Below are 19,337 nucleotides of genomic sequence, written 5' to 3' on the forward strand. Positions count from 1 at the left end.
TTCTGGTATGAAGTGGGATTTTAAAGGTTGTATGTTCTAGAATGTTGAAAAGGAGATCTACAGTCAAGAAAATACAGTTGGATAGAAAATGAGTAACTGAAATCAAGCAGGACTTGGGAGGTGGTGAGGCACAAAAATGCCTTGTGGTGCCAAATACAAAAATAGTAAGTTGAAGCAGGCTACTCGCCTACAACTTAAGATACTTAGTAAAAAGGCTCTAGGTTTTGAAAAGTTATTTGAAAAGAATGTCCCAATCTTCTTTCCTTTTTTTTTTTTTTTTTTTTTTACACATCTGTGTACTTCTCTGCCATTAACAGAAGCAACTAGTTGTTTCAATCAAACAGCACATGTTTGGGGTTCAAAATGCTAGCAAGGGAGTAGGTGAAGTGATCCTGAGTGGGTTCCAGGTTGGATGGGGAAGGTTTGGTACTGAAGGAGGGTCGAGAAGAGTCCTATCCGGTGGTTTCTGAAACCAGCCTCTACAGTCTCACGAAAGAAGATTATTAAATTATTAGGAATTTTGCAAGCCAGCTGTTACATAGGGAAATTATTAAAAATTATATTAAACTTAAAATTAAATAAATTATATGAAAAACAAAGATGATAAGCACTCAAACCCCTCCACTTCCTAATTATTTCACAACATTTTCCTATTATCTGTGCTTTTGAGGTCATTTTGTTACATCATAGCCGTATGATAGAAATACTCTAGAATGAGGTGCTGCTGATGCTCACTCAATGACAACAAGCTGGTTGCTTGAAATCTGCTACACCGGTAAACATTTTCCAGAACATTCCCGGGTCCTCACTATAACATACTGTCTCCAAGAGTGGGCCCGCTCCTTATGTCAGAGCTGACTTTAGAGGGAAAATAGAATCCCATTAGAAAATAGATGCAAGAATTTGAAAAATGTAGAAAAGAAGTACCCAAGCCAACATTTCTCTGATATTGCTGTCTATAATTTTTGAATATTCAGCCATTCATTTATTGGTATTTATTGAGTACTTTCTACCACCATCCCAGGCTTTCCGGATACGATGAAGTAGACGATGTGGTACCTTCCCTCACGGAGCCCATGGCCCAAAATGGCACCAGAGGAGTATACAGATGATTACAATAGAGATTGGTAAGGGAGGGAAACACAAGGTGCATTGAAGTACGGCAAAGGTCAACCTGGTAAGGCAGGTGTGGGACTAACACCAGAAACCAAGCAATGCTTGGTGCTGGCTAAAGCAGGCTCTTGGGGAAACTTCCAGGAAGAGAGCATTAAAGTGTGTGCTATCCCTGAACTCTTCCCATGGCCCTGCAAAGCATGGCTGGTACTCTGGGAGAGGCCTGTGTGCAGCGGCAGTTGGGGGAAGTTGGGAGGGGCAGGCGGCACCTAGCAATGGCATAACAATGGGATTAGAAGGTTTCAGGTCTGAGGAATGGCCTTGTTAGTGAGTAGAGCAGCCTGGTAACGGTTTGCCGCATTCCAGGTGATAGCCTTGCATTCCTTCCCACCTGTAGCTGGATGCAGCTTGGCTACCGGAGAACATCTGTTTCTTCTCATTCACCCAGGCTGAGGGTGTTTGAGGGAAGACGGAAGGAATTTTTAGAAAAAGGAGTTCTGATCTGAATTTTGAAGGGTGTGAGGATGGAAGAAGGGACCAGACAAAAGGCCACATCAAGTGACAACCACTCTGACATGGTGGTTAATTACCATGTGAAGGAGGACAATTTCTGGGATAGTTCGAAATAAACTTGGAAGGTAAAAAGAAAGAGGAGAGTTGCTGATAAGATTTTCAGTTGGTTCCTGAGACTGGGCCAGGAGCTCTGAAACAATGATTAAATTCTCATCCAATACCTGGACAAATATTTCTAATATCAGGCAACTGAGAAGGAAATTGAAATGACATTATTAGAAATAAGTGTCTATGTATAATAATTTTCAGTCTCTTTGCCTGAAAGAAGAGATTTCATCATCTGTATTCATTGCTTTTGAAACTGCTAAACTGAATCCTATATTTCTTCATGTTAAATTGAAGCCTGTAGTTATCAAAATGCTGACAAGTTGAGTTATTGCTTATTCTCAGGCCCCATGCAAAGACTTTGCCATTAATAACATTCACTGTGTACATTGATAGAAGAGAATTATTTAGAGCTACCAAATGTGTTATTACAAGTTATCCTGTATGCCCTAAAAGAAGTCATTTTTGACTTATGGGAGGAAAAAAGGATATTTGCAGGGGGCTGACAAATGACAAAATACCACTGCCAATAAAAGAGGGGGAAATGTAGCAACAGAATTCTACAATAACTCAGTTAAAATCTGCTACTCTCTCTTTTCTTTTTTTGTGTTTCAGCAAAGTTTACCATGTTCGTCTTACAAGAAATAAGGGATGAAACCAGAAAAGGAGAACTCAGGTGAAGAAATATGTTGCAAACGCTGATTTATCATGTGAGCTTAAAAATCCCTGTCAAGAAAAAAAATCGTCCATCTATTTCCTTTATCTCATACTAAAAATGTCTCAAACTACTAGGTTATGCATACAAGACCAAGAAAAAAAAGTGTTTAAAAAGTTCTAATTTAAAATATAAATGGAGTGGCTCAGGGGTAAATATGGGGTTACTACTATGGGATATGGGAGGCCTTATCTGTCTGGCAAATAAGAACTTCAAGCTTCCTTTTTTAGGATGTGGTTGCCTACCTAAGTAGTTCTCAAACTTTTGTACAGATCAATCCATGAGCTATATTGAGAGGTTCAATATGGCCCATTCTGAACACATCCCTTTAGATATGATGATACACAGACTACATCTATAATCCTATATATTTATGGCATAATAACTATATCTCACATCCCACAGCACAGAAATATAGATGCACGATCCAAGAGTGAACTGGGGAAATAACGACACCACTCGTGCCACCTGTCCGTGTAGGTGATGTCTAGTGCATATAGCTCCTACATCCCAAGTACTGTGCTAGGCAGGGTAATAGACACAGAAAAAATGCCTAATTCCTGTCCTCAGGAAGATATCCTCTAGAAAACGGAGAGAGGCATAAAAAAGGCAAATCACAATATAATAAGGTAAATAATTTTATCAAAAAGGCATGGAGGATAGTGCTGCAGAACTGCTCAGAATGGAGGAATCCACAAAGCTTCACAGAGAAACTGACAAATCCAAAATAGGATTTTGCCAAACAAGTGGAAATGTCTGAAATTAATAAATTTCAGTCAATTCTAAAAACTAAACACTACAGAAACATGATCAAAAGATTTCCCAAATACCGGTACACAGACCACCTGAAAGACCTTTCTGAACTATGAGCCATTTTCTGAGGTCTTGGGGTGTTTGTTGCCACAGCAGAGCCTGTTTTATCCTTTGTAATACAACTGTGTTTTGTCTTATTGGGGCCATAGGGTCAGATCATGGTACAGAATGGTGGGGATTCAGTTTCCTTGAAAGGAGGAGATACTCTCAGAATGATCAGGCCTGAGATAAGAAATAAGGATTTTGTAAGCAAGTTGGGAAAGAGAAAATGTTCCTTCCCATTGGGGCCATTGGTCTAAGGCAGGGCGATTCCTCTAGCATTTCTGATGCTGGGAGTGGTGTAAGAGGTGGTGAGTGTGACAGGCATAGAAGCTTCCATCTCATCAGGAGAGAAGGAGAGAGCCAGGAGCTCCTGTAACAGGCTCACGGCTGGTCAGCAATGTAAGTTATTCTCGGGGTTGCATCTCCCTTCCACTTTCCCCAAATCCTCAATAAAGCCATGCTTAGAGGTACAGCTTGGTTTCAGCTCTGCTGTGGGCAATTTAGAAAGCTGCGCCTTGTCTCCATCACACCAGTAAAGGAGAGAGCAGTGCCCCTAGCCCCGGGGGTCACAAGTACAGAACCACCTGGCCCACCTGAGGGCCAGAGAATACGGAGTAGGAAGAAAATATCACATGCAGCGCAGTAATTGATTTGATAGAGTTCTTTCCTGTCTGAAGCACAGGCAAAACTAAGGTGCTAAGCACTAAAAATAGCCTCTGTCACTCGCCTACCTTCCCGATCTCAGTGAGTTGCAAGCTGCAATTTCACGGTGCAAATGGAAATTTTCCACGAGGCTTACCCAGTAGGAAACATGTCATTCTGTCTTCCTTGTTATCAGCTCCTGTGCTGGAACAACATTATGCTGCAGTAACAAATAAGAATCTCAATGGCATAAAATAAAGGTTTATTCCTTGTTCATCTCTGTGCTTAGTGAGAGTCAGCTATATCCTCTGCTCAAAGTCATGCTCTTTCCAGGACTCACAATGAGGGGGCAGCCACCTTCTGACACGTGGCCAGTACAGCGGCAGAGGGAACCGGGGCCCCACAAAGTAAGCCCTAGCCTTAAAGCTTCCATTTGGAAGTGATAGATGTTACTTCCGCTTACCCAACACGAATTCCACACGCAGGGAAAGGCAGCGGAGTTAGAATGGGTGTAGAGCCTGATGGTTCCTACACACCCCACACCTTTCGCAAGAAATCCCGAGTCCATGGCTGAAGAGTATGTTTTTTCAATTGAGCAAACAATAATCACATTTTAAATGTACTGAATAGGCTGTTATCTTTCCTGACAAGAGAAATTGCGTAAGGAGGGCTTGGTCATAGGTAGAGAAGATGAAAAAAGAGACAAAAGAGTAAGTGGAGAGAAGATGATGAGTGAAGTGTAAGAAGAAGATAGAGAAAAAGAAGTGAAGAAGAGGAGCGTCAGGGCAGGGAGCGTCTCCCACTCTTACCCTAAATGGCTTCGCTACAACTTTCTACTGTTCCAATTCGCCACTGCCGTTCACTTCTTGAGGTCCTAACTAGTTAATCAAACAGAGAAAGAGCCCTCAGAAAAGGGAAGCAGAAAGGAAGAACAGGAGGATGTGGGCAAATCATAGACAAGAGAGTCTGAGCTACTAAAGAAGGATCAGCTGGAGGGAAAAGAGCCGGGCACTATAAGGAGCTAGAGCGCACCCAGGTAGAGTCTCAAATTCAAAAGCCACTCTAGCTGGGGGAGATGATGCACAGGGTGAAATGATACCGTTTGTTATCGCAGCCCTTGAAATGTCAGATTTTCCCCTTGCTGCATTCTGCCTGATAACGTTTGCAAAGCTCACGCTCTTGAGATCATATATGTGACCCAGGGAAGAAGACTGCCAGTTGAGAACTGATTATCTCAGAATAAATACACTGCGCCCTTTGTGTCGTGACTTGAGGGGTGGCCTGCACTGAAACAGGGCCTGGCTGGCCAAGCTCCTGGGTCCAGCCTTTTCCCACCCATCTTTAAACACACTGTCTTACCACTTCCACACAGCCCACGGCTTTGAGCCTACTTGGTAAAGGTGGTATGGCTGTATTCCAAAGAAAACCCTTGCTCTGACCCTGAGAATTGTTTGTTTGTTTTAAATTTTAAGTTTTTGCAGTTCCACAAACCTGGTGTTAAAAATATCATTTAAATGTAACCAGAGCTGCTTTCAGTAGCACTTTGCTAGTGGAGACTATCAGACTATCAGGCATCGCTCTTAAATGTCAGACTGTCTTTTCACATAAAAGCCATGAAATTGTTTTAATTGAAATCCACTGTGAGAGAGCTTCTGAATCCTCAAAGAGATGATGTATAATGCCTGGGAGTCGCAAGCTGCTCCCAATGTGCTATTAGACCTTGAAATGGCAGTGGTTCCTGCTCACGTTACAGCCCCTTTTTGTCTTTTCATGACTTAATTGTGGAACTGTTTTTTAAAAATTTACATGAAGTAGAAATAGTTTTCTAAAGAGAATTCACTCACTGTTACTAAGCAAGAAACCTTTGAGTACAGCAAATGGCTTAAATTCCCTTTCAGTGTTGAGTATCTCCTCTTTTTCTGAAATTAGTACTTCCCTTTTCTTTCTCTATCTACAAATATATTATTTCCTCAGAAGCTGTCCTATTTTTCACAGAGCAGCCACAAGCCTAATCAATAACTCCACGTGAAAAAAAAAGGGGGGGGCTGTTCAATTCATAGTTACAAGGGACAGATTGATGGTTGCCAGAAATAGGGGATTGGGAGGTGAAGGGAGTCAAAGGTACAGATTTCTGGGTTATAAGTCATGTGGATGTAATGTACAGCATGGTGCCTACGGTTAATAACACTGTACTGCATATTTGAAAGTTGCTAAGAGAGTAGATCTTAGAAGTTCTCATCACATGTATTTTTTTTTTGTAACTATGTATAGTGACAGATATCAACCAGACTTAATGGGGTGATCATTTCACTATATATACAAATATCCTGTCATTACATTGTACCCCTGAAACTAGTATAAAGTTTTATGTCAGTTATACCTCAGTTTAAGAAAAGGCTCAGCCCAGTGGGCACCCAGCATGGCAAGGCCCAGTGTCTGAGAGAAGCAAAGGGCATTCCTTCCTCCAGGAAGACGCCTATTCCAGGCTACATGCCTTGGTGAGCAGAGTATGGGCTTCATGTCAACCCCACAGGCCCCCTGGATGGGCACCTTTGTGAAGCACACAAACCGCACAGCTGTACATGTCAACTCTTGCAGGTTCATACATGATAGGACTGGTTCAGAGTTGCCTTCTTATGCAAGCCAGGCCAGTCAGAGCCCTTCTGTGGATTCTGTTCCAACCAGACCCAAGAAAGTCAGACACTCTATTGGTGAAAGTCAAGAGATGAATTGCATGAGCTATCAGTGACTGAGATTTCTACTATTTGAAAAAAAAATGCCTTTGGTATGACAAAGAATGATGCCAGCATCACAAAGAAGTAAGAACAAGAGATGGCAAGCATTCCATCAGCACTGAAGTTCCTGGTTCCGGAAGTGCCTGTGATCAGCAGCATCCCTGCCTTCTCATGGGTGCGTGGTTTGGTTGTTCAGCCCTCCCTTGGATTTGATGAGTCAATAGACATCCTTTTTGCTTTAGCTTCTTTTAGTTAGATTTGCATCCTGACAACTTGGTTCATGAAAAAATGCAAAGGCACTACAGAGAGCAGCCATATATCATGGCAGCCCATGCTTCCAGAGGTGGCTCCATCTTGCGGAGATCCCCCCCTAAGCAGCTCCGGCACAGAGGGGGTAACTTCGACCTGAACATAGAGAGGTGCATGCTCATTGAATGATTGAGAAGTGACAATTCCCTATTTCTATCTGTATGACCTTATGTAAGTTTCTAGACCTCAGTTTTCACAAACGTAAAATGAGAATTTTAATATTTTCTATTTCATAGATTTGTTGAAAAGATTAAAGGAAACAATGCATGTAAGTATTTGGGATAGTACCTGGCACCTAGTGTTCAATAAATGTTTGGTATTACTATTCTTTTATTATTTCCAGTGTCAGAATGGTGCTTGACATAGGATAGGTATTAGCAAGAGTTGCAATGGATATAAAAATCTCATTTTAGCCCTAACTCCATAGCTAATATTCTTTGACCTTAGGTAAGATATTTTTCTGAACCTCAACTTTCTCATCTGTAAATGGGAAAAATAATTTTTTTGCAGGTTAATTGAAAGATAACATGAAATAGTGTGCATGACCAAGTTTTATAAACTCTAAAATACTCTACCCAACTGTAAAACATAAAAGATTAGAAAGATGAATCTAAGTTTGCTTCTTTTCAAAGATGCTGAGATATCAATATTTTAATAACTAAAAAAGAAATGAAAATTTGAAAACTGACATTCATCTATTGAATACAATAGGCAGTATATATCCTAAAAATAAATTTTTTTTTTCTCCATTGGAATCAATAAAACTCTTTTAATTTTGATTTGAAAAAAATGCATCCTTTAAACATTCTTGCTTTTCTTGAATTAGCCCACAGGCAAAAATCTTGCTTTCTCTTCATGAGAGACTGAGAATTTTGAGAATAGCCCAAGCTCAGCCTGGGAAAATAGCAACTTTAAAATACAAATCAAATTTTGGCATGATGTTTAAAACATTAGCCTACATACAACAAAAGAAGCCTCAGATCAAACCATCTGTTTTCTTCACATGGTAGTATTTGATAAATGGAGATTTTAAAAATAAAACTGAATACAATCATCTCTGGACTGTTTCAGTGAAAGAGCAGCCTGAACAACAACAACAACAAAAATCTATTGCTTTTTCTAGCAAGTTTGAAGATATTATTGAAGAAGATGTTCAGCAGAATAAATTCAAGTTAAAGAATAAAAATGTAAGACAAATTTTGAGAACAGACAAGTTGAACATAGCGCTACAACATCCCATTTCTCTTTTAATTTAGAACAATGCCATCTGTTCTCTGCCACACCCCCCTCCCCTCTTAACCTGAACATTTGCAAGGAAGGAACTAGAAGGTGGAGGGGATCAGAGAAAGCCCAGGCGTCTGACTCAGCCATTTTCAAGCCTGGCCGCAGACGCACTGAGTAGCTCCTTGGTGATGTGGTCCCAAGGTTGTGGCAGACACTGCTGACTGCCTTCCAGCAACACTTTCCCTTGCTTAGTTGCTAATTTTTTTAAATTTAAAATTTTTTTTAAAAATTTTTCTCAGTCTTCAATATGCCTAGCCCTAGGGAATTGGTCTCTGTCAAATCCTTGCTACTACAGGTGGTGGAATGACCCAGTTCTGGCCAATGTGATGTGAGGGGAGTCTGCTGGGGGGCTCTGAGATAGTTCCCCACCAGACAAAAGGGGAAAGGCCCATGATCACACCTCTTCAGTCTTTGAACACCTACGTGAGGATATGATGCCTGAAGCTGCTGCAGACCTCTAGGTAGCTATGATGGGAAGACAAGCCCATCAGTGAGACTGAGCCAGTGGCTTCGCCATGTTGAGCGGCTGGCCCACTCCTGAAACTCCCACCTCTAGACATCTTGTGACATAGGTAATTAAATGATTTATTGGATAAAATACTGTTAGGTGACTTGTTACTTGTAAGGAAAATCACCCTGACAGTAAGGTCTTCCACAAAAAATTTCGTCCCCTGCTTTTTCTCCCTTCTGTTCCATAATACCTGGACAAATAAGTTGCTACCCATTTAGAAGCACAGAACGTCAGAATTGAAAAGCACTCTACATCTCCAATTAACATAATAAAGTAAGAAATTCAGAAGTGATTCCCTTGTTTAAAGAGTTGAGCCATGTCAGAGCAAATGCCTAGGGGAAAGGAGAAATATGCATAAGACACCTGAGAAATATGCACAAGACTCACTTTGGAGTGAGCGACTGTATCAAAAAGATTTCCTAGGAGATTTGCCTGTGGACAGAGAATATTAAGCATTAGGAAAGTGTTTAAGAGGTTAACTTTAAGAAACAGAGAACGGAATCTGGAGGCTTCAAGATCAATGTCTTCTTAAATTTTTCTATGGCCGGACCTTAAGTAAATTTTTCCACAAATGTCATGTGAGATGGAGAATGCATTTTTCCAAGTTGCCTCCAGAAATGCAGAATGAGAAGTTCCTCCAGAGGGCATGAAGCTCTGGCTTCACCAGGCCTGTGGCTGTTAGATCCTACTTGGTCATTGGCAAGGGGGAGGTTATTAAGTTCATAGAAGCCCTTGAAAGAGATTAAAAAAAAAACAAAAAAAACCCCAAAGAGCTAAAATAATACTATTAGAGTTACCAGAGAGCGTTTTTTAAAGCTGCAAATATTTTCTGAACTTCTGCAATCCCATTCTTCCATAGCCATGTAGATGCAACCTGACTAATCAAGTCATCTGAGGTGTTGCCTATAAGATTTTTCTTAAAATTCTGACAATTCTTTCTTCCATTTTTTTTGCCTTAAACCTTTATAAAAATGAAGATTATTTTGATCAGAAAGAACATATTCTTTTAACTTAATTATAAAACTAATACATGTTTATATCCATGTCTGCCCTCTAAGTGCATATCCCTAGCTCTATTTAACAAAGTACACAGAACAGAATAGATGCTCAGAAAATATGTACAGCATCTGCATGAAAAAATGCAGCAAACTTAGAAATACATAAAAATAGATTTTAAAGAAACCTCTTATCCTATATATTTATTTGTAGACAGTCAAATCTTGTTCCATAAACATGTTTTCTATATATATTTTAAATTGTCTATTTCTTTTCCTATAAAGGGGAGGCCTATAGTAGTTGTTGTTTCCTGAAAACGCTGGGCTTGTTGGAAAATTTCAACTACATTATCCTCTCCTATTATAAGGAACAGAAGGAATGTAAGCTGCTCCACAAGTTTACACATCTGATGAAGACATATCTAAGTTTTCTAACTGCCACTACAAATTCCTCTACTCTGCTAGGGAGGTCAGTCTAAGACATTCGGTAGAGTTTTATAGTTCAACTAGAACAGTTTAAAAAGCTGATGTAACCAGAGTAACTAAATAACAAATGTTCTTCATTTGCTATTACATGGGGTAAATGGAAGTCATAGCATATTTTCTTTGCTCACTTGAAGAGTGATTTATGCACTGATGTCACCAGCCTTGTTTCAGGGGCTGTTGGAGTTGTGCATGCAGCTCTGGAAGTAAATGAGGAGTATGTCATGGAAACACCCTAGAACTGTCCTCATTAGCAAAATAATTTAGCAAATATGATACTGATGCTGCTGTACCAATTCCAGGTTGAGGATACATGCCATTCCAGGAAATTATCTCCTGCAGACCCTCTGAGTGGTTAGGGCTGGGATTTTTACTCAGAAACACTAGGAGGAAATAATTGAGAATTTAGTTTTAAGTTCTTTGGGCAGACCATTATAAAATTGTATTGTAACTGTCAACAGGGAGCCACGAAGGGACACAACAGGACTTGAGTTCAAATTACAATCAACCTCCGGGGTATATGCGTGGCTCAGTCAGTTAAGTGTCTGCCTTTGGCTCAGGTCATGATCTCAGGGTCCTGAGATCGAGCCTCCAGTCAGGCTCCCTGCTCAGTGGGGAGTCTACTTCTCCCTCTGCCCCTTCCCCCCAACACACACTCATTCTCTCTCTCTCTCTCTCTCAAATAAATGTTTAAAATTACAGTCAACTTCTTTTTTTTTTTTTAAAGATTTTATTTATTTATTTGACAGAGATAGAGACAGCCAGCGAGAGAGGGAACACAAGCAGGGGGAGTGGGAGAGGAAGAAGCAGGCTCATAGTGGAGGAGCCTGATGTGGGGCTCGATCCCATAACGCCGGGATCACGCCCTGAGCCGAAGGCAGACGCTTAACCGCTGTGCCACCCAGGTGCCCCTACAGTCAATTTCTGATCATGGTTGAGCACATTATTTGCACACTGGATTATCCTTATCCTTGGCAAACTGTCCTTGGGAAAAACAGGGAAGTAAGGACAGTTCATTTTAACTTCCAGTTTTCCCATCTAGCATTCATTCAACAAATATGTACTAAGCACATATTTGACACCAGTATCCTTTTAGGTGAGAACCCTGCAGACAACAAAACAGAGTCCCTGACCTCAGGAGTCTTTGTTTATTAGGCAGATACTATACACGAATCAACAAAAAATACATAATATGATATTAAGTAACCATAAATGCTACAATGAAAAATAAAGGTGGATGAGGTGATGAGAGTGATATTTCAGATAGGGTTCTCAAGAGGAGAGGCAACTCTGATCTGGATAAGATAAATCAAGGACCCAACCTTCGGCTGCTTAGACGAAGAGGTCCCAGGCTAAGGGAGCAGCAAAAGCAAAGGACCTGAGGCAGGTCTGTAATTGGCATATAAGAACCAGCAAGGAAGCAGTGTGATAAAGCAGAGTGAGCAAGGGGTCAAGTCTGTGAATTGGGTCCAGAGAGATAGACGGGGACACAATCATGCAGGGCTTGGGGGCCCCAGGGAGGACTTTGGGTTGGTTCTAAATGCCAGTAATGTGACTAGAGGGTTATTGCAAGACACAATTCAATTTGCCTTTTATTTTTTTTTAAGATTTATTTATCTGAGTAAGAGAGAGAGCATGAGTGGGAGAGTCAGAGGGAGAGGGAGAGAGAATTCCAAGCAGACTCCACACTCAGCAGGGAGCCTGATGGGGGACTCGACACAGGGCTCAATCTCACAACCCCAAGATCAAGACCTGAGCCGAAACCAAGAGTCAGTCACTCAACCCACTGTACCACCCAGGTGCCCCAATCCAGTGCCTTTAAAAGAATGCTCTGGCTGCAGTTTAGAAACTAGATTGGGGGTTGGGGGGTGGGGTGGGAAGAAGAGAGGAGGCTAAAAATAGAAATAGGAAAAACAGTTAGGGGATTATTATAGAAACCCTCCAGAGACAGGATTTCTGGCTCTGTTGGATATGTGCGGGAATGAAAGAGAAAAATGAAGAATAACTGGTTAAGAGCCTCACCAACTGAGTAGTATTATTAGTAAGAGAAAAAAAAAAAAGACAACCAACAGAATGGGAGAAGATACTTGCAAATGTCTTATCAGGTAAAGGGCTAGTATCCAAAATCTATAAAGAACTTATCAAACTCAACACCCAAAGAACAAATAATCCAATCAAGAAATGGGCAGAAGATATGAACAGACATTTCTCCAAAGACGACGTACAAATGGCCAACAGACACATGAAAAAATGCTCCATATCACTCGGCATCAGGGAAATACAAATCAAAACCACATTGAGATACCACCTCACGCTGGTCAGAATGGCTAAAATGAACAAGTCAGGAAATGACAGATGTTGGCAAGGATGCAGAGAAAGGGTAACCATCTTACACTGTTGGTGGGAATGCAAGCTGGTGCAGCCACTCTAGAAAACAGTATGGCTGTTCTTCTAAAAGTTGAAAACAGAGCTACCCTACAACCCAGCAATTGCACTACTGGGTATTTACCCCAAAGATACAAATGTAGTGATCCGAAGGAGCCCCTGCACCCCAATGTTTATAGCACCAATGTCCATAATAGCCAAACTATGGGAAGAGCCCAGATGTCTATCAACAGATGAATGGATAAAGAAGATGTGGCGTGACTAACATAACATAATAAAAAAATTTTTATAAAAAAAAGATGTGGTATATATACACAATGGAATACTCCTCAGCCATTAAAAAATGAAATTTTGCCATTTACAACGATGTGGTTGGAACTAGAGGGTGTTTTGCTAAGCAAAATAAGTCAGTCAGAGAAAGACAATTATTGTATGATTCCGCTGAGATGTAGAATTTAGGAAACAAAACAGGATTATATGGGAAGAGAGGAGAAAATAAACAAGACGAAACCAGAGAGGGAGACAAACCATATGGAACTCTTAAGCATAGGAAACAAACTGAGGGTTGCTGGAGGAAAGAGGGGTGGGGATATGAGGTAACTGGGTGATGAACATTAAGGAGAGCACATGGTGTAATGAGCACCGGGTGTTATATTAGACTGATGAATCACTGGCCTCTACCTCTGAAACTAATAATACATTATACGTTAATTAATTGAATTTAAATAAATAGAGAAGCAGGTTTAGGTGGGTGTGGGCAGGTAGACAAGAAACCACTTTTAGACATAGTGTGAAATTATAAGAAAATCCCTCTTGATGGGGGTGTTTATTGCAGGTTTGCACTTTGGACCCTGCTTCTATCAAAAAAAGACATTAAGACAGGAAAGGCCTGGTTAAGATTATCTCATATACTCTTATAAGGCCTTATAGTGTGGGGTCCTCAGGGACTTGGGGGGCTGCTGCCCTTATTGCTATCAGAGATGGCAGTGAGGTGGGGGACACATGTACCCAGCATGCGGCAACAGTATGGCACCCAGGGAAAGGAGATTGTGGTGAAGGAAAAGAGTGATTGTCAGGTATTCTAGTAACCCCAGAATGTCAAGACCAGCTACATAGTTTGGGGAGACTGGAAAGGAAACCAACCCAGAGAACACCCCACACTGGCTTCTATCTTATTTGTACTTAATAATGTGTACTTTTCCTCATCCTACTGTTGATGTCCTGCTGTAGCTCCTGAAAACCTGGCTATGGTTAGAAGCCCTGACTGAGAAGATGTACTTGAACTCCTGGTGCAACATTAACTTTGGCAATTAGAGACAGAAGGGCACCCCTAGAAGCAGGTCTTCAGGGACCTGCTCAAGTTAAAATGAAGTGAAGTTTTGGGAGAAGCAAAGAAACCACAAATTGAAGATTAAGAATGTGTGGACCTTGTTAAAGAGAGATCGGCTGCTGGTTTGGAGGGCCCAAAGAAGGGACTGTACAAAAGGAACAGATTAGTCTTTGTCTGAAGCAGTGGGAAAAATTGCTGTAATCAAAGTTAAGGCTAAGAAAAGATGTGTAGTCAAGACTGATCTAGATGAGGATTATATTTATAATGCCCTGAAACCGAGGCTTTGGGGGGATGCTGAGGTAACTGTGACCCAAGATATCATCAGCAGAGCTGGGGTGAGGATCAGAAGTACAGTAAACTGTTCTACAAGAATATTTTTGCAATTCTTCAATCTGTAAAGGCCAGAGAAGAATGGACTGTACCTGAATTGTGACTGGCCCCCAATACAGCACCTGTGGATCCCATGTTATATACCCAATGTCCTGTCCCAGCTGTCTATAACAGATATGATCAGGAAACATTCACAGGAAAAGAAGAAACGGACATCTTCAAAACTGACATGATGGTACTTACCAGGGTAAAATCTACCAAAATCTGTAACAGAGGGTGACACATCTGCCAGTGAGACTCAGCCTCCTGAACACGGCCAGTTCTGAGACCAGTTTCTCAAGCCAGGTTTCCACCAAACCAGACAAAAGGATCTTTAGCACCCATCATCAAAAGTTAGGCAGCAACCACCTCTTTAATAACCAGGCTCAATGCAGAAGACCTTCTCTGGGCTCTGAAATTTGTCCCAACAGGTGAAAAGCAAAAACAAGGCTGCCACTGAGAAAATGAAACTATGATTCAGAGTAGAGAAGAGCAGATGCAGCCAGAAGGCACTACAATTCATGTCTGGGTTCCTTATGGAGCAGTAGACCAGCCCCATGAGTGCATGCCTCAAGAGACCAACCCCGTCCGCGCATGCCCTGGGGGTGGAGGGGACCAGGTTGTAGCAGTTTCTGTACAGAGTCCTGTCTGGCAGTCCAAAGCTTGTCCGTGGCTTTTCCCTGATGGATCACCAGTTGATGTATTTGCTAAATTTGAAGACTTTTGTCTCAAATATTATGACGTTTGTCTAGATCCAAATGTTCAGAAATAGGACAGAACAGTATCAGAACTCAGTTATCACAGAATTCCTTTGGACAGGTCAGTTTTCTTACAGTTCTGAGAACACTTTATAGTTACACAGTGAAACAGACATCCCTCTTGAGATTCTGAATTTCCTCCTGTTTCTGGAATTTGGATTAAGAAACATGGATATACCTTGACCTAAAGGCTGAGACACAAGCTTTAATGAATTTACCAAAACTTACAAAAGAAGGTCCCAGACTGATCTTTAACAAGACCTTATTTAATGCTTTGAGGAGAACCCTGATTCATATACTTATGTTCTGTGGCTTTTATCTTTTCCAGATGTCTCCTCCCAACTCCCGACTTCCTTCTCTATGTCTTCATCTGCCCAGAAGCTCCTCCCCTCCCTCGTACTCCCGTGTTCAGGGAGTGGCATAGAGTAGAAACTCCTCCCACGCTTCCGACTTTGGAATGCTCCTGCTAATTGAGGTGCAGTTTGAAAAACAAGATTATTGTTTGTTATTCTTATTGTGAGTTTTGTAATTAGACGATTGCTGTTTAGCACAGATCAGGATTGCCACTGGTCCGAAGCCTCACCTCTGAATGATCTGTGTCTAATCACAGAATGGAGTGGTAGTGTCGTAAATGTCAACCCACTCTACTGCTCTGATATATGCCCTCATTAAGGTCGAGGAGAAGAAATTTAAATACCAGGGTTGAGCTCCTGAGCAATCATAGCCTTTCTGTTGATCACCTAATGAAAATGTATGGCATGAAATAGTGAAGAGATCAGTTTGCAGGAGGACACGAGTTTCCACGGCTGTGCTCACACCATTCTCAGGGAAGGCTTCAACCATGCTTGCTCTTACAGAGCATTTGAAGATTCTCCCAGTTATAGAAAGGCACAGTAGGACTGAAGAGAGGCTGGGCATGTTAGTTCTGCAGTTTTATTACCAAGTGATATACATAAAATTAAGATGCTTGTAAGCAGCAAGAGAACCCTGAGAGTTGAACCGTGGAGGCCAAAAGAAAGGGAAGATGAAATCTTGGACACTTTGCTTGATCTATTAGGATAGATTGTGCCTATACTATTTTCCTGGGGTCCTACAAATCCCATGTTTAATAGCAATTATAAAAAAATAAATAGGGAGCATCAATATGAGCACAGAAACAGCCACATAGCAATTAACCATTAACACCTTAAAAAGAAGCAGTGACATGTATCACCTATTTGAAATGGGTGAGAATTATGTCATCTACAGAATCTAATTTATCATTGTGAGAGGAAATAAAAGTTCCCAAGAAACCATGGCAACTGGTCTTTGCAGGGTGACTGGGGACACCGCTCCTGGTAACTGTGGCCTTGCAGGTTTTTCTTTTTGTTTTGTTTTGTTTTTAAGATTTTATTTATATATTTGAGAGAGAGGGGCAAAGGGAGAAGCAGACTCTCTGCTGAGCAGGAAGCCTGACTCAGGACTAGATCCCAGGACCATGGGATCATGACCTGAGCCAAAGGCAGACACTTAACCAACTGAGCCACCCAGGATTCCCCTTGCAGTGGTTTAAAAAGGTTGATGTCACTTTCTAGAAACTCCTTTATTTCTTTTAAAATTAATCAGGAGAGCGGAAAAGGAAAAAAGGATCCCCCCCGCCGAGCTGCTGTAGGAGAACTTTGAGCTCCCAAGCACACGGACGGAGAGCTCCCCAGGCATGGCACCTTCTCAGAAAGTGCTCCCCTGACCTTCCTTTCTAAAGCGGAGTGTACCCCACGCAATGTCTAGCCCCTCACTCTGCCCGGCTGTCCCCACGGAGCCAGGGCCCGCCTGGGGAGGGCAGGCTGACAGTGGACGGACAGTACGGCAGCCCGCATGGGCAGCCCACGTCTGCCACTTGCCAGCTGTGGGAGCTTGAGCAGGTCCTGAATTTTTCTCTGCCTCCATTTCCTCTTCTGAAAAAGAGAAATGGTAGTAGTGCTGACTTGAGAGGAATGCTGGGAAGATTAAATGAGTTACTATTTAAAGTTCTTGGAACAGAATGTGGCACATAGTCATAGTATGTTTGTGAAATAAAACAGGTAAGTAAAATGTGTTTGCTTTTTTTATTACGCCCCCTACTAGAACATAAGCTCAATGAGGAGAGGCCTGGCTTTACTGTCAATTATGTCCTTAGAGCTAAGGGCAGTGCCCTGCACACAGTAGGCTCTCAGTAAAGGCTTTGCTGAAGGGGCAGCACCCTGGGCTGCTTCTGTGCACCATTACTTGTTTCTCTCTGTGATTTCACTCCTTTCTTTTCTGAATGACCTTATTCGAATGATCTGGCTTATGTGTTTCATTCAAGACTCATAGAGCTATTTTATGCCAACAAATTCTCTGGAATCTGATACTATTAATACAGGCATTAGTTTATTAAGATCTTATAGCATAAGGCCTATAGTTTCTCCCGGCCCAAATATATGGTCCAGAAATACTATTCAGCATGTATTTTAACTGAGATAATGAAACGTTTAAATAAGCACTCTAGGCTGAGTCATGAAGCATGAAGACCAGTAGGGAACATGGTAAGGCAGGTTCAGGCAGGCGGGACCAGGAAACAACTCGGTCATCATGCATACTTTGGAAGGGGTAGCCCACCTTCCCAATCGTAGAATGAAAGGAGTCCAGCCAAGTTGGCAACCTCATTCAAGGCTGGTGAACAGACAGCCATAGCACATTCTGCTAACAGAGATAATAGTCATGGTCAGTTGGAGGTCCTCTTCTAGGAAAATGGAGGGGCAAGATGAGCCATCTGAATTGAAGCAAGTCCTTAGATGGCAGCTGAACTACAGAGGCAGGACCCAGCTCCAAGATAGAGGAGCCTGGGCGAGCATTCACACGCTGTCCAACCCAGACATGCAGACTGCATTTTAGAACTGACTCCTGGCCCAGCAGGAAATGGGAGGCCTAATCAGAGGCCAGAGCCTAGGCCCAGTGGGTTGCACTGGTTGCTCTGAATAGTCTCTGTGAAGCCCTTGGTCATGGGCTTTTCTCATGCCTCAGCTGGACTGTATTTCCTCCTTTCTATCTTCTCTTTTCTCTTTCAGAAATTCTTATTATTTAAATTTATCTCCTAGTTTAATCCTCCAATTTCTGAGAGTTTCTTTTCTGTTTTTCTATTAGAACTCTTCAGGGATTTATTTGTTTTGCTTTTATTTTGTTTCACTTCCTGATCTATTTCCTTAAATTTATCCCCTAGCTGTTTTATTGACTTTTTCCATTTCAATTTTCCTGAATTTTAACTTACAAGAGCCCCCCCAGCTCTTGTTTCATGGCCACAATGTATTCTCTTATCTCTCCCTGAGGAATTCAATTTTAAGATGTTTGGGCATGTTTGTTTCTTCTCTTCTCTGTACAGTCTCTGAATCCTTTGACTTCCTTTTATTTTTTACTTTTTTGTCTGTTTTTCATGTGAGCAGTTTCCCTCAGCATCGACCCATCCTTGGCCGTTCTTACTCATTGGTATACGAGCAAAACCCCCTCATAGCTGAGTGGAGCTGTGAGCAGCGCCAACCCTTGTTTTCTGGTGAACCTCGTGGCCATGTACAGGCAGAGATGGCCATTTTGTCAAGTGACCCTCAAATACTGGTGTCTGTACATCTGTTCTGCCCCAATCCATTTCTCCAGAGAAGAGTCCTCCACTTACCTACCAGGAGAGGGTAAGCCTCCAGTGTTAAGGGGGAAAGTTCAGCCTGGGGTTGAAGAGGGAGCTCACCACTGGACGTGTGGGCTTTCACTAAATCCTCCTGCTTCCAGCCCCTGCTCTCACCCTACCTGCCTCCCCCAACCTGCAGTTCTTGAGTCAGTCCTTTCTTTGGGAACTTCAGAAAGTTAGTAAAGTCTTCCCAGCAAATTCCAGAATTCCAGTGAATAACTTCCTAAGCAGGATCACTTTTAAAAGGTTGCAAATCAGACCTTAAGAATATGTTCCTATATATCCCCTTTTGAGGACAGTGAAGAAAATTGCTACAAAGTTACAAAGGGCTTGGTTGCAGAGCTGGGTCATGCAGGGTGGCATTCCTACTCGTATGCTCATGAGACACTTGGCAGCGCGGGACAGAGTGGGGCTGGGAGGGAGGGGGGCCCAGGGACCTGTGTGAGCTTTTGTCCTGAGCCACTAGGGACAGGCTGTTTCGGTAAGGTACCTTCACCAGTAAAATAGGGGGTTGAGGATGGGATCTTAGGTCCCTACCAGCTCAAACATCATGTATTCCATT

At 41.9% G+C, this 19,337-nt stretch overlaps 1 pseudogene; it reads left to right on the plus strand.

Annotated features, from left to right (window-relative positions):
- The first annotated feature begins 13,658 nt into the window (after positions 1-13,658).
- Positions 13,659-15,185, plus strand: LOC113260997 (parafibromin-like; annotated as a pseudogene).
- The last annotated feature ends 4,152 nt before the right edge of the window (positions 15,186-19,337 follow it).

The sequence above is a fragment of the Ursus arctos genome, unplaced genomic scaffold (assembly GCF_023065955.2).
Source record: "Ursus arctos isolate Adak ecotype North America unplaced genomic scaffold, UrsArc2.0 scaffold_29, whole genome shotgun sequence".
NCBI classification, from domain to species: Eukaryota; Metazoa; Chordata; class Mammalia; order Carnivora; family Ursidae; genus Ursus; species Ursus arctos.